This window comes from Dendrobates tinctorius, unplaced genomic scaffold (assembly GCF_039654945.1).
Source record: "Dendrobates tinctorius isolate UK_male_01 unplaced genomic scaffold, ASM3965494v1 ptg000056l, whole genome shotgun sequence".
NCBI lineage: Eukaryota > Metazoa > Chordata > Amphibia > Anura > Dendrobatidae > Dendrobates > Dendrobates tinctorius.
This window is the reverse complement of record NW_027361724.1, coordinates 21,814,123-21,830,211: the sequence shown is the minus strand read 5'-3', so window position 1 is coordinate 21,830,211 and position 16,089 is coordinate 21,814,123. Positions and strand designations below refer to the sequence as shown.

General features: G+C 42.6%; 1 protein-coding gene across 1 annotated transcript in view; it reads left to right on the top strand.

The window, feature by feature from the left end:
* Positions 1–16,089, top strand: part of DRC11 (dynein regulatory complex subunit 11) — a 247,671-nt gene that overhangs the window by 195,076 nt on the left and 36,506 nt on the right. The gene's annotated exons all lie outside the window — the stretch shown is intronic.

The window sequence follows — 16,089 nt, the reverse complement described above, 5'->3', positions numbered from 1 at the left end:
CTCCAGAGATCTTGATGTTCCTTTGTCCACGATGCGTAACATAATCAAGAAATTCAGAACCCATGGTAAAGTAGCTAATCTGCCTGGACGTGAACAGAAGAGAAAAACTGATGAAAGGTTGCAATGCAAGATAGTCTGGATGGTGGATAAGCAGCCCCAATCAAGTTCCAAAGAAATTAAAGCTGTCCTGCAGGCTTGCCACAGGTGAGTTTGAATGAGTATCACATGCTTGAAAAAGTTGTTTATACACAATTTTGGAAATATGCCAACAATTTTACCAGGCTCATTTTTTGGGTTTTGTGTGACATTATGTCCAAATTGCTTTTTTCTCTCTGGTTTTTTGTGCTGTTCCAATACACACACAGGAAATAAACAAGGATACAACAAAATGTGTGTATTTGCAATAAATTTCAGGGAGAAATACTTAATTTTTTAGAACAATTTCAAGGGTGACAATACTTTCAGCTATGACTGTAGATGATGTAGTAGGAACTAACAATGCAATAATGATGATGAAATAATAGACTCAATTTTTCTATAAGCCTGCATGAAAGATGTCATAAGTAATCACAACCTCCTCTGGATCTTGAAAAATAGAGCCAATCAACAAAGTGAATCATCATATTCGTTTTCATCACTACAAAATTAGTTAAGTTTAACTGTTTTCATCTCTGAACCAATTTGGCTGTAGAACAGTGCTATCAATGATCGATGACTAGTGTTGAGCATTCCGATACCGCAATTATCGGGTATCGGCCGATACTTGCTGTATCGGAATTCCGATACCGACTTCCGATATTTTTTCAATATCGGAATTCGGCATCGGAATCGGAAGTTCAGTTGATTGACGGCCTGACGTCATCATGATGCGCGGTGTGTGCGCATCATGATGCGCCGTCATTTCGGGCCTTCCGGGGGTCTCTGCCGGCCTGCCGGGGGGCTGTGCCGGCCTGCCGGGGGGCTGTGTGGACTGCCCGGGGTCTCTGCCGGCCTGCCGGGGGGCTGTGCCGGCCTGCCGGGGGGCTGTGCACCCTGTGGGGGTCTGTACCGGCCTGCCGGGGGGCTGTGCCGGCCTGCCGGGGGGCTGTGCTGATGTCCGGGGGTCTGTGCAAGCATCGTCCGATGGGACTACAAGTCCCATCGGGCGATGCCTGCTACCATGACAGTGATTGACACATTAGCCAATGATGGGACAGTAGTAGTCCCATCATCCGGCTAATGTGTTAAATGTTAAAAAAAAAAAAAAAAAAAAAATACTACATACATACTACATGCTACATACATACTACATATATACTACATACATACTACATACATACTACATACATACTACATGCATGCTACATACATACTACATATATACTACATACATACTACATACATACTGCATGCTACATACATACTACATACATACTACATACATACTACATGCATGCTACATATATACTACATGCTACATACATACCACATACATACTACATGCATGCTACATATATACTACATGCATGCTACATACATACTACATATATACTACATGCATGCTACATACATACTACATGCTACATGCATGCTACATACATACTACATACATGCTACATATATACTACATACATACTACATATATACTACATGCATGCTACATATATACTACATACATACTACATATATACTACATGCATGCTACATATATACTACATACATACTACATATATACTACATACATGCTACATATATACTACATACATACTACATACATGCTACATACATACTACATACATACTACATATATACTACATGCATGCTACATATATACTACATGCTACATACATACCACATACATACTACATACATGCTACATATATACTACATGCATGCTACATACATACTACATATATACTACATGCATGCTACATACATACTACATGCTACATGCATGCTACATACATACTACATACATACTACATGCTACATACATACCACATATATACTACATACATACAATACATTCATACAATACATACATAGACATACAGTACATATAACATAGAGTAACATACTTACCAATACTTGTCACATTGTTCCCCGAAGCCATTGTCTTTCCGGAATAAATATTAACATAACAAACCACAAAAATACTCACCCACGATCCGAAGCAGTCCACGAGTGTGTCCCACGACGATCTTGGGTAGAGAACTGCAGCATCAGATGATGCTGCCGTTCTCTACGGGCTGCAGGAATCCAATGACGGAAGGTAGGTATCCTTCCGCACTGTATTCCTCCGCCACTTAAAAAAAAAAAAGTCCCTAGTCTCACTTTATGCCATTGCTGTGTGGGAAATTCCCACACAGCAATGGCATAAAGTGAGACTAGGGACTTTTTTTTTTTTTAAGTGGCGGAGGAATACAGTGCGGAAGGATACCTACCTTCCGTCATTGGATTCCTGCAGCCCGTAGAGAACGGCAGCATCAGCTGATGCTGCAGTTCTCTACCCAAGATCGTCGTGGGACACACTCGTGGACTGCTTCGGATCGTGGGTGAGTATTTTTGTGGTTTGTTATGTTAATATTTATTCCGTAGACGACAATGGCTTCGGGGAACAATGTGACAAGTATTGGTAAGTATGTTACTCTATGTTATATGTACTGTATGTCTATGTATGTATTGTATGAATGTATTGTATGTATGTAGTATATATGTGGTATGTATGTAGCATGTAGTATGTATGTAGCATGCATGTAGCATGTAGTATGTATGTAGCATGCATGTAGTATATATGTAGTATGTATGTAGCATGCATGTAGTATATATGTAGCATGCATGTAGTATGTATGTGGTATGTATGTAGTATATATGTAGTATGTATGTAGTATATATGTAGCATGTATGTAGTATGTATGTAGCATGCATGTAGCATGTAGTATGTATGTAGCATGCATGTAGTATATATGTAGTATGTATGTAGCATGCATGTAGTATATATGTAGTATGTATGTAGTATATATGTAGCATGTATGTAGTATATATGTAGCATGCATGTAGCATGTAGTATGTATGTAGCATGCATGTAGTATATATGTAGTATGTATGTAGCATGCATGTAGTATATATGTAGCATGCATGTAGTATATATGTAGTATGTATGTAGTATATATGTAGCATGTATGTAGTATGTATGTAGCATGCATGTAGCATGTAGTATGTATGTAGCATGCATGTAGCATGTAGTATGTATGTAGCATGCATGTAGTATATATGTAGTATGTATGTAGCATGCATGTAGTATATATGTAGTATGTATCATGTAGTATGTATGTAGCATGCATGTAGTATATATGTAGCATGCATGTAGTATATATGTAGTATGTATGTTGCATGTAGTATGAATGTAGCATGTATGTAGTATGTAGTATGAATGTAGCATGTATGTAGTATGTAGTATGAATGTAGCATGTAATTTTTTTTTTTTATTTTTTTTTTTACATTTAACACATTAGCCGGATGATGGGACTACTACTGTCCCATCATTGGCTAATGTGTCAATCACTGTCATGGTAGCAGGCATCGCCAGATGGGACTTGTAGTCCCATCGGACGATGCCTGCACAGACCCCCGGAGCCTGCACAGACCACCGGCAGGCCGGCACAGCCCCCCGGCAGGCCGGCACAGCCCCCCGGCAGGCCGGCACAGCCCCCCGGAGCCTGCACAGACCACCGGCAGGCCGGCACAGACCACCGGAGCCTGCACAGACCCCCTGGCAGGCCGGCACAGCCCCCCGGCAGGCCGGCACAGCCCCCCGGCAGGCCGGCACAGCCCCCCGGAGCCTGCACAGACCACCGGCAGGCCGGCACAGACCACCGGAGCCTGCACAGACCCCCTGGCAGGCCGGCACAGCCCCCCGAAAGGCCCGTACAGACCCCAGAGAGGCTGTACAAGGGCAGGAAAGGGTTTTTCTTATTCCGATACCGGAAGTCCCATAGACTTGAATGGGACTTCCGGTATCGGAATCGGCGATACCGATACTTTTTTTAAAGATCGGCCGATACCATCCGATACGATACTTTGAAGTATCGGATGGTATCGCTCAACTCTATCGATGACCTATCCTAAGGATAAATCATTAATATCTATATATATAAGAGGCATCGTGATTACTCGCTAATCCCGCCCCCTGCACAGTAGCTCCGCCCCCACCACATCACCACACATAATCCCGCCCCCCCACCCCATTACCACACACAATCCCGCCCCCCCACATCACCACACATAATCCCGCCCCCCCACCACATTACCACACATAATCCCACACCCCACCCATTACCACACATAATCCCGCCCCCCCCACCACATTACCACACATAATCCCACCCCCACCACATTACCACACATAATCCTGCCCCCCACCACATTACCACACACAATCCCGCCCCCACCACATTACCACACATAATCCCACCCCCATCACATTACCACACATAATCCCGCCCCCTTACATTACCACACATAATTCCGCCCCCCCCACATTACCACACGAGGCTCCATCCCCCCACATTACCACACGAGGCTCCGTCCCCACACATTACCGGACTTTGTTTAGATGCTGGAATGAATAAAATACGCACATCTTACTGAATCCAGTTTGTTTTTGATTTTACACTGTGAATAAAATGTATCATTACTATTATTCAGATTTTTAATGATTATTATTGTTATTAACTTCATTTTAATTTAATTTACCACCTGCGTAAGCGTTATTGAATGTTGTCATTATTTACTTTAGTTTAATCACCAGCAGCGTTAATTAGATAGCAATGAGCATGCCGAGCGTTAGCTGGCTGGAAGCAGCTAGTCAAATATAACTGGCATCCTCTGCTCTGGATCCCTTCTATGGGTAAAAATAAAAAAGTAAATTAAAACAACTGTTTCTTTTCACCTAAGTGGGAATTTAGAATTAAAGTAACCCACAGTGATCAGCTAGCTGCTGAAGGGGGGCTTCATTCCAAGAAAGATTTGTTTAGATGGACAACTCTGGGAGTAGGAATTTAGCATATATCGTTGTGTGAAAAAGTGTTTGCCCCCTTCCTGATTTCCTATTCTTTTGCATGTTTGTCACACGTAAATGTTTCAGATCACCAAACAAATTTCAATATTAGACAAAGATAACACAAGTAAAGACAAAACGCAGTTTTTAAAGAAGGTCCTTATTAATACAGGGGGAAAAAATCCAAACCTACAGGGCCCTATGTGAAAAAGTGATTGACCCCTAAACCTAATAACTGGTTGAGCCACCCTTAGCAGCAGCAACTGCAATCAAGCATTTGTGATAACTGGCAATACGTCTTTTACAATGCTCTGGAGGAATTTTGGCACACTCATCTTTGCAGAATTGTTGATTTCAATAGTTGATCTCAGACTGATAGATCTCAATCACTTTGTTTCTCGTTTGTTCCAGAATTTCTTAGGATTACGGCATGATGTCTAGCTTTTGAGGATTCTTTTGGTCTACTTCACTTTGTCAGGCAGGTCCTATTTAAGTGATTTCTTGATTGGGAAGAGGTGTATCAGTAATCAGGCCTGCGTGTGGCTAGAGAATTTGAACTTGGCTTCCCAAAGATGGGATAAACCACAGTAAGTTTATGTTTTAAGGGGGGGAGGACAATCATTTTTTCACACAGGGCCCTGTAAGTTTGGATTTCTTTTACCCTTAATAATAAAGACCTTCATTTAAAAACTGCATTTTGCATTTACTTGCGTTATCTTTGTCTAATATTTAAATTTGTTTGGTGATCTGAAAATATTTAAGTGGGACAAACATGCAAAAAAATAGGAAATGAGGAAGGAGGCAAACACTTTTTCACACATTTGTAGTAGGTTGGGGATTATACTGTAGGAAGCCAAGAAAGTAAATACAGTATATGTACATTCTGTGGACTTTAAACTTGGATTTTAAAGTCCTTGAACTTTGGGGTAATTCTCCACAATCCATGGATGGAGATAGTTTTTGTTTTTTTCCCCTTCTCCCATTACAGCACCACCTGAGAGAGGGTATCCACCCACCAGGACAGGAAACCTACTGAATAAAAAGGTGGTACCTCTCTGCCACGCGTGGGACGCAGGAGGTTTCTGTAGCTTCCCGCTGATGTAGCACGCCAGGGATCTGGGGATATTTCATCCGGGTCTGTGCAAGCATGGGGCACAGGAGGTTCCAGTGACATCAGCGGCCTTCCAGGCTGCGCATGCGCAGGGCCTGGGAATCCCCTGCACACAGCGAGCTGGATTCAAAAATGGAGATGGAGGGGTGGGGGCACCTGATATTTAAAGGGGTGGGCCCAAAAGAATAGTGGCACTTGCCTACAGCTCCAGACATGGAACAGCAGCACCAGCAGCCACCATCACCATCTTCGTTACTGCAAGCATCGCAGGAGCCCCCAAGTGCCATCAGCAGCATTGAGGGTGCAATAGCAGTCGTGCAGGTAGCAGGACCAGCATGAAAAACAAGGCAGTTCACGAGTCCACTGCCAGAGAAAGACTTTCTTCAGAACTGGCTCAGCCACCTTCGGTACCGTAGACTGATCAACACGTGAAGAGTGGTCTATGTGAATGTACATTATATTAAAACCAGCCTCCCTTCTTTGTGTTTCCTTGAAAGGGAAGACCCCTGACGCACACCTCCAAACAAAAGAATAGGGAGTGTGCCCTGTGCAAGGGAGATCTACCTAGCTTGTATCATAAGAAGCTCTGCCAGCAGTGTATACAGCAGACCATATCAGAGAAGACACCTGGGTTTGCCATGGACCTTAAGTCTATCATCAGATCGGAGGTCCAGGAGTCTTTAAGGGACCTGATGGCAAAGAAAGAGAAGGATATGCCAGAGCCACTGTATTCACAATCTGAGGGTTCGTTACAGCTTGGAGAAAGCTCAAGCTCGGAATCATCCTCCTCTTCCTCCTCCGATGGGGAAATGGGGGGTAGGCCCTGCTTCCCTATGGAGGATATGGACAGGCTAGTTAGGCATCTCAGACCCTAAATCTACTAAGTCAGTCAAGGACATTATGTTTGGGGGCCTGGGTCAAAGGAAAAGAAGTTCCTCTCCAGTTAATGAGAATATCAAAATGCTCATCAACAAAGAATGGAAGAAGTCAGAAATAAAAGGGCCACTACCGTCTTCTTCGAAAAGGAGATAACCTTTTGAAGAAGAAAAGGCAAGCATATGGGAAAAACCCCAAGGGTTGATGTTGCAGTAGCTAAAGCACTTAAAAAATCCCTTTGACGATCTGGGGACTCTAAAAGACCTTTTAGACAGGAAAGCCGAGATTTTCCTGTAACAGGCATGGGACCGTCTAAAAGACACAATACACCAAGGGAGGATATTCTGACGGATCTTCCTCTTTTACAGGGAGCAGCTTCCTTTTTAGCCGATGCCTCGGCGGACTCAGTGAGGTTAGCGGCAAGATCGGCAAACCTCTCTAACGCTGCCCATAGAGCTCTCTGGCTTAGAAGATGGCCAGGGGATGCGCAGTCCAAAGCTAGACTATGCTCCATCCCATGTGAAGGAAAATTTTTCTTTGGGCAGACTTTGGCTGATATTTTAGATAAGGCAGTAGACAAAAAGAAGGGGTTTCCTACTGTTTCACACCCACAGTTCAAAAGTTCCTTTCAGAGGAGGCGATATAGTAGGAGCAGGCCACCCAAAAATCAGAATGACTGGGGTGGTGAAAAGACAAAGAACAAAGGTTTCATGTTTGGGGGTTCCTCGTCAAGAAACTAAAAATCCTCCAAATGATGGGCCGCCTCAAGTGGGAGGAAGGCTGTCTGGGAAAACATCTCGGCCAATACCTGAGTACTCAACATAATAAAGTCAGGACTGAAGCTAGAGTTTACATCCATCCCCAGGCACGTCTTCAGGATCTCATCCCCCAGATCCTGGAAGGAACAGCAGGCCCTGGAAGCAGAGGTATTACTCTTGCTTCAAAAGAAGGTGCTGGTAGAGGTACCTGTTGAGCAACAGGGGAGGGGATTTTATTCTCCCCTGTTTCTGATAAAGAAACCAGACCTATCATACTGGACTATAATAAACCTGAGAGGCCTCAACAGATTCTTGGTCTACAGAACATTTAAGATGGAGTCCATAAAAACAGTAAACAAGATCTTATTTCTGGGCTGTTATATGAATGTCTTAGACCTAAAAGACACATATTATCATGTCCCCATCCATCAGGAAGACCAGCAATTCCTAAAGGTAGCAGTGTATGTGAGAGTTCAGCTCAGACATTTTCAGTGCAGGGCGCTTCCCTTCGATCTGTCCATGGCCCCAAGAATCTTCACCAAGATTATTCTGGAGGTAACGGCACACTTGCGGGAAAGAAACATACTGGTGGTGCCATACTTGGATGATTTCTTAGTGATCGGCAGGACGGAACAAGAATGCAGTGCTCAGCTAAATTTTATCCGGTGCACCATGTCCAATCTTGGTTGGATGATAAATATGGAAAAATCAAGGCTGCAGCCCTGACGGTTCAATCCTTCTTAGGGTTTATCATAGACTCAGAGAAACAGCTCTGTCTTCTTCCAGAGGAAAAGAAAAACAAGGTGATAGCCTTAGTGTCAACAGTCCTGTCCAACCCGATCATCTCCCTGAGGAAGGCCATTACCCTTCTAGGATCTATGACCTCATGCTTTCCAGCAGTTCAGTGGGCCCAATGCCATTTCAGAATGTTGCAGCAGGATGTCCTAGAGGAGGAAAAAAGACTGTCTGGTTGTCTAGAGGGAAAGATTATGCTTTCCCAAAAAACTCTAAATTCCATGACCTGGTGGTTAAATCCAGAGAATCTGTTGCGTGGTGTCCCATGGTCCCTTCCAATATCAGATATGATAGTGACGGACGCGAGCACGGAGGGATGGGGGGCACATCTCAGAGACAATCTGATACAAGGGGTCTGGGCAGAAACACAAGCAGGCAGTTCCTCAACTTACAGGGAACAACTTGCTATAAAAAAGCAGTAATAGAGTTCCTTGCCCGGCTAGAAGGAAGCCATGTACGTATACTGTCGGACAATCGAACCTCGGTAGCCTATATCAATCATCAGGGGGGCACAAAGTCCTGGCCCCTAATGCAGCTAGCTCAAGAAATTTTCCTGGTGATGAAGGAACACCAGCTACAAATATCGGCCCTACACATAAGGGGGAGGGAAAACGAGGAGGCAGACTTCCTCAGCCGGACAACCTTGAGACAGGGGGAATGGGAGCTAGATCCATCCGTTTTGCAGCAGATTGTGAATCTTTGGGGGTAGCCAGAGATAGACCTATTTTCCAACAGGAAAAACAGGAAAACAAAGCTTCTGTTCCCTAGATCCAAGAGAAAAACCATATGCGGTGGATGCACTACAGATCCCTTGGGATTTTCAGCTAACCTATGCATTTCCTCCCTTAATGTTACTCTCAACAGTACTCAGGAATGGGAGGAGAGGGCGGATGTCATCCTCATTGCTCCCTACTGGCCAAAGAGACCATGGTTCTCATGGCTGAGATGAATATCCTTGACAGATCCCTGGGTTCTCCCGAATCTTCCAGGTCTCCTCAGGCAGGGCCCACTGTTACATACTCAGAAATGGGGTCTTCATTTGATAGCCTGGATTTTGAGAGGACGTTGCTAATACAAAGGGGGTTATCTCCGGCCCTGATAGCTACTCTGATGCAGGGTAGAAAGCCCATAACAACCAGGATTTATGGTAGAATATCGGCAAAATGTTTATCATTCTCAGGTCAGGAGGTTGGGGGTTCATTCCTAATTAGACATATCTTAGAATTTCTTCAGAGGGGTATGGAAATGGGACTGACCACCAGCACCCTTAAGGTGCAGGTATCTGCTTTAGGGGCTCTTTACAACTATAACCTGGTGGCAGATAGGTGGGTGGTCAGATTCATCAAGGCCTGCCAGAGGTCTAAACCAGTGCGAGCTCCAAAAATGCCCCCGTGGGATTTGAACTTGGTCCTGGAAGTATTGATGAGGTCACCCTTTGAACCCTTACAGGAAGTACCATTCAAAATACTGCCACTGAAGACAGTGATTCTGGTAGTCCTGACATCAGCACGTAGGGTCGGTGATTTGCAGGCCCTGTCCATTAATCATCCTTTCATGCAGGTGCTAAAGGATAGGGTGGTGTTGAGACCTGATCCGACGTATCTCCCCAAAGTGGCCTCCAAGTTTCATAGGAGTCAGGAGGTAGTTCTTCCCTCCTTCTTCAGTGAACCAAAGTCTGAAGAAGAACACAGACTTCACACATTTAGATGATAGGAGGGCTCTGATTCATTACCTAGACAGAACCAGGCAAGGTAGAAATGATAAGGCCTTATTTGTAGCTTTCCCGGGAAACAGGAATGGTGTAGTGTTACAAGGGGAACTATAGCAAGATGGATAAGGGATGCCATTAGCTTAGCCTACATCTCTAGTGAAAGACCAGTTCCTGGAAATCTGAGGGCCCATTCCACCAGGGCTGTGGCGACCTCCTTGGCCGATAGAGCGGAGGTGTCCATCGAAGAAATATGTAAAGCGGCCACACGGTCTTCCCCTTCTACCTTCTATAGACACTATCGTCTCAATCTGTGCTCCTCTGTTGACCTCTCCTTTGGTAGGAAGGTATTGCAAGTGGTGATCCCTCCATAGGGTGCTTTAATCTATATAAATCTCTCAGGTGGTGCTGTCATGGGAGAAGGGGAAAAATCTAAGTTACTTACCAATAACGGGATTTTACAGAGCCCATGACAGCACCCTTATGTTCCCTCCCCTGCTTTTGTCACTTATGGTGTGCACTATTAAGGGTGTTAAGAAAAATGTATTTGGTGATGGTTGTGTTACCGAACTGTCTGGAGGTCCTCTCGTGCGCTGAAACCAAACTGATGCAGAGGAGAGGTACCGCCTTTTTATTCAGTAGGTTTCCTGTCCTGGTGGGCGGATACCCACTCTCAGGTGGTGCTGTCATGGGCTCTGTAAAATCCCGTTAACAGTAAGTAATTTAGATTTTTGCGAAGGGTCTCACCATCCATCAACAAGGAGAAATCCAGCCAACCTTTCCTATACCCTCACCTTTCTATACCCTCACCTTTAATGGCTCCATAGCAGGCGCTTCGGTTTGTACAATCTGGAACGTCCTATATTTTTCTACGTAAATTTCCATGTATTTATTCTATAAAAGCAGAATACTACCTGTTTACCTTTCCAATAAAAAGACCAGCTTGTAATTTATTCTGATAAGAATCACAACTGCCGGGGATGCCTGCTGTCTGTGTTTTTCTAAAGCCTGATAACTTTGCTAAAATATTGAGGGAAAATGATAATAGAGATTTGAAATAATACCAACATTCTTACAATATGAATTTTCTCTGTACTTTAATATCATAAAGATAATATTTCCCATGTGCCTTAGGTGGTGATATATTAGATTGTGTTTGAGCAAAAGTGACACTTGGCTCAATATTGAAGAAAGCCAAATATTGTGTATTTTTTTGAAGACGCAAACTGGCATCAGAGGGATTGTTGGCTCAGGGGAGTAGAGGGAATAGCCGCCAAATTTCCAAGAAAGCCAAGTGCGCCCCATAGGTCAGGGAGGAAAGATGTGGTTACAATCTGATGGCAATCTCTGAAAATATGCATTTAATCAGTGTGTAACTGTAGTCTTCTCACCATCAGCCCTTTTTCCCGGCCCCAGAAATAACAAAAAATCGGCTCCATACATTCTCCTTGAAGGACAGGGATTATTAAAGGATTAATATTGAGACTTTGTTGCCACAAATCTTTCCTGACATACAAATGTGTTTTCCAACAGTGCTATTTAATATCAAACAAATTGGAAGCTGGTTCTTTGCCCAATTTCCATAAAACTTCACTACAGTACTTATATAGTAGCTGAGACCTGACTGCACTATAGGACAGCTAATTATCCAAGACTTGGTAGAGAATGATATTAGGGCCATCTAATATATAAAGCTCAATGTGTGTGTGTATGTCCGGGATTGACATCTGCTCCGTCGCAGCTACAGCCACAAAATTTTGCAAAGTCACACGTCTGGACCCTGAGAGCGTCATAGGCTATGTTGTGAGGAGAAATTTTAACCCCGCGCGTTCCAATTCACCAAACAATTTTACCCCTAGGTACATAATGGGGAAAAAGTGTATGTATGTATTGGCATCTGAACCGTCGTAGCTACAGCCACAAAATTTTTCACAGTCACACTTCTGGACCCCGAGAGCGTCATAGGCTATGTTGTGAGGCGAAATTTTAACCCCGCGCGTTCCAATTCACCAAACTATTTTACCCCTATCTACATAATGGGGAACAAGTGAAAGGAAAAGTGTTGGAGGCAAATTGACAGCTGCCAGATGTGAACAAGGGGGACTTTAAGAATGAGAGCGATGGCGCCAAAGAGTATATACCGTACAGTTGCTAAGGTGGGGCCCTGATATGGGATACTCACCACACACGGGGATATGAACACACACACAAAATGCACCACACACTACCACGTGCTGCAACACATATACCACCCTCCGCACACATTTCACCACACATACACCAACCTCGCCACATAAAAGTCGAAACACAAAAGTTGCCACTCAAAACTCACCATGCTGTCCCAGAGCTGTTTAAAAGATGAAAAATGAGCTGTGATTGGTTGCTATCAGCAACAGATTTTTTTGTAGACAGTTGTGGTAACTGAGGCCTATTATTCTTATCATTTCTATGGTGTTATCGTCCTTCTGTAAAGCTGGAAATAACACAATTTATTACCGTGCCAACACAGACCACCCTCTGACACAGACTGCAGGGGGAGCCCAATATCACACAGGATAGGATTAGATACACAGCTCTGCAGTCAGTATCACACAGGATAGGATTAGATACACAGCTCAGCAGTCAGTATCACACAGGATAGGATTAGATACACAGCTCAGCACACAGTATCACACAGAATAGTATTAGATACACGGCTCAGCAGTCAGTATCACACAGTATAGGATTAGATACACGGCTCAGCAGTCAGTATCACACAGTATAGGATTAGATACACTGCTCAGCAGTCAGTATCACACAGGATAGGATTAGATACACGGCTGAGCAGTCAGTAAAACACGATAGGAATAGATACACAGCTCAGCAGAAAGTATCACACAGGAGAGGATTAGGTACACAGCTCAGCAGACATTATCACACAGGATATGGTTAGATACACAGCTCAGAAATAGGATGTGCCAAAGGAGAGGATATTTCTTCCAAGAATTCCACTCATTCCATCTGATTTTTTTTTTTATTTTAAACGCCTCCAGTTTCCAGTTCAACTGCTATTTGCAATGTCAATTAACAATGCTCAGGGACAGTCCGTGAAAGTAGTAGGGATCGATTTGCAATCTCCATGTTTTTTTCATGGTCAACTTTACGTGATCTGTTCAAGAGTTGGAACTGTCAAAAATCTGTTCATCTTTGCACCAAAAGGAAAAACCAAAAATGTTGTTTATCAAAAGGCTCTTGAATGAGTTGAAAATAAAATACTATCAATACTTGGGTAATCGTTTAGTTAATTTGTGTTGTAAATCTGTAGTGTTGAATATATGATGTGAAATGTTTTTATGTGCAATATAATCATAATTTGTTATAACTAACCACAGTTGGTTACTATGCCCAGGGAACGCCGGGCTCTTCAGCTAGTTATTAATAAAAATACATGTCTTACCAAATGGGTAAAACTTTTTCCCCCTTGTAAAATAATCTTAGCCGGTTAAACAATATTGAGGAACCCCTAATTAATGGCCCCTAGGTTGATGTATAAAGTAAAAAAATCTGGTGGATCAGCACCATTGTTCTTCTCTCAACTCTGTGTCCCCCGCCGGTGTCCTGACATGAGCAAAGTTATTGGACTCTGCAGCTAATCAGCGGTCGCTGATCAGCTACAGCCTTTACAACTACATCCAAGCAGAAGAAACACTATTCTTCCATTTATTGAAAAGGACATAGGCTGCAGACAATCAGCAGCTACTGATATACTGTAGTGGTTATATGACATTGTTTATCAAGGATTGGAGTGAAAATGGGTTCATTCTGTGCTGTCGGATGAAGAGTGATGAGGAATCAGAAATCCAGGAATGCGGTTTATTGGTCGACGAGTTTCGAAGTGTCACACTTCTTCATCAAGTCAAACCACAGTGAGAGATGGCCAACAAACCACATTCCTGGATTTCTAACTCCTCATCACTCTTCCGCCGGCAGCGCAGAATAAACCCATATTCATTCCAATTTTTGATGTTCTCATAGCCGTGGGTCTGCAGCAGCCTAATAATTTTTAGCGGTTGTGATCACATGACCCAACCAGGTGAGCATCATTGTCCCCACTCTATTCATTTTAATCCGGATAAGACCCTATTGCGCTTATTGTCCATCCAGTTCTTCATTTTATTGTTCGTCAAAAGACTGGCAGGGGACCCAGATCTGAGAGCAGAGAAGCAGCACCTGTTTGGGGTAGGTATAGATTTTTTTTTAATTTATGCAGAACCCGATGGCCATTAAAGCGAACCTGTCAACAGGTTTTTGCCACCTATTCTAAGAGCAGCATATTGTAGAGACAGAGACCCTGATTCTTTATCACTTACTGGGCTGCTTGGTGTAGTTTGGATAAAATCACTGTTTTATCAGCAGGAGAACCCACTACTGGTTGACAGCTTTCTATGCACACTGTATATGGGCAAAAAGATGTCAATCAATTTTATGGACGGGTTATACAGAGCTCAGCATTCAGAGAGTTTTAATAATGCTACAGCAAGCAGCCCAGTAAGTGATACATCTCTGGAATCAGGGTCCTGCCCTTACATCATGCTGCTCTTAGATGGACTAGGAAAAATCTAGTGACAGATTACTTTTAATAAAGAGTTATAATAACCCATTTTAGATTGCAAAAACTGTAAAGATTTGCTGTTATTGCAAAACTGTCCACAAATTTAGCAGTCACAATAAGAAGATGTATTTTTTTGCTTGTTTGCAAAACAATAGTTGCCCATATGTTTCAAAATGGTTGACAAGGTAAAATTCCTGTCCACAATTACTAAAGCAAAAGCATCTCTGAAGCACAAAATGCAGCTTCAACAGGCTGCACAGGCAATGTGGAGCTTATATTTCGAGCCAGAAACACATAATAAAACTACTTCTTGACTACCCCGGACTCTGGATTCTACCTCTTCTGCAGCAGCGCGGTCACTCTAGCGCCTTTCCTCCATTTCATTGGACAGGCAAGGTGTATAATTTGGGAAGAAGAAGTTTAAAAGTATAAAAACTTTACTGATTTAATGAATGCATTGCATAACAGCGCTGCGAAAAATGTGGCTGCTATATAAATAATGAGTACTAAAGTACGGTAAATATAGAAAATTAGCGCAGTCACGTCATGATTACAGCTTTTTAAATAAAAACAAGAAAAGGCCTTGTTTCAATTGCATCATAACTTTCCTCATACTTACTTTAGCACTTATATATTTTTTAAAACTTTTTTTAAATATAATATTAATTTATGATGTATATATTTGTTATATTTGTTTTACTGTACTAATACATAGAAAGAATAGTAGAATAATACAAGGAGAAATCACTGGCTATTTTTCCCTTTTTGAAAAACAGATTATTAACCTTTAGTTGATGAGATAAGTCCTTTCACATATGGATAATTGAAAACTTTGCCGCACTAAAATAAGCAGGGCTCTAATTAAATGTATGAAGAACTGCACATGAACTATATATCTACACAATCACACGTGATAACTATCTCTTCCATCATCCGTGCTTTCTAAGCATGAACTTCTGAACCCTTATTACTTTCCACTTATCGACTTGAGAGAATTAGACTTGTCACCCCATCAGGCATATTTTCTCCATTATATCAGTAATATGTGAGAGAAAAAAAATCAGGATATTGTTTAGTGTTTAGCCAGCATTAGACATATCACTGCCATATGACTCCATAGAAATACCATTCGTATTAAACCAGCTTAGTGATTCCATACTAATGACTTCACTGCATACACTGACATATTTAAAAGGGCTGTCTCATCTTCTT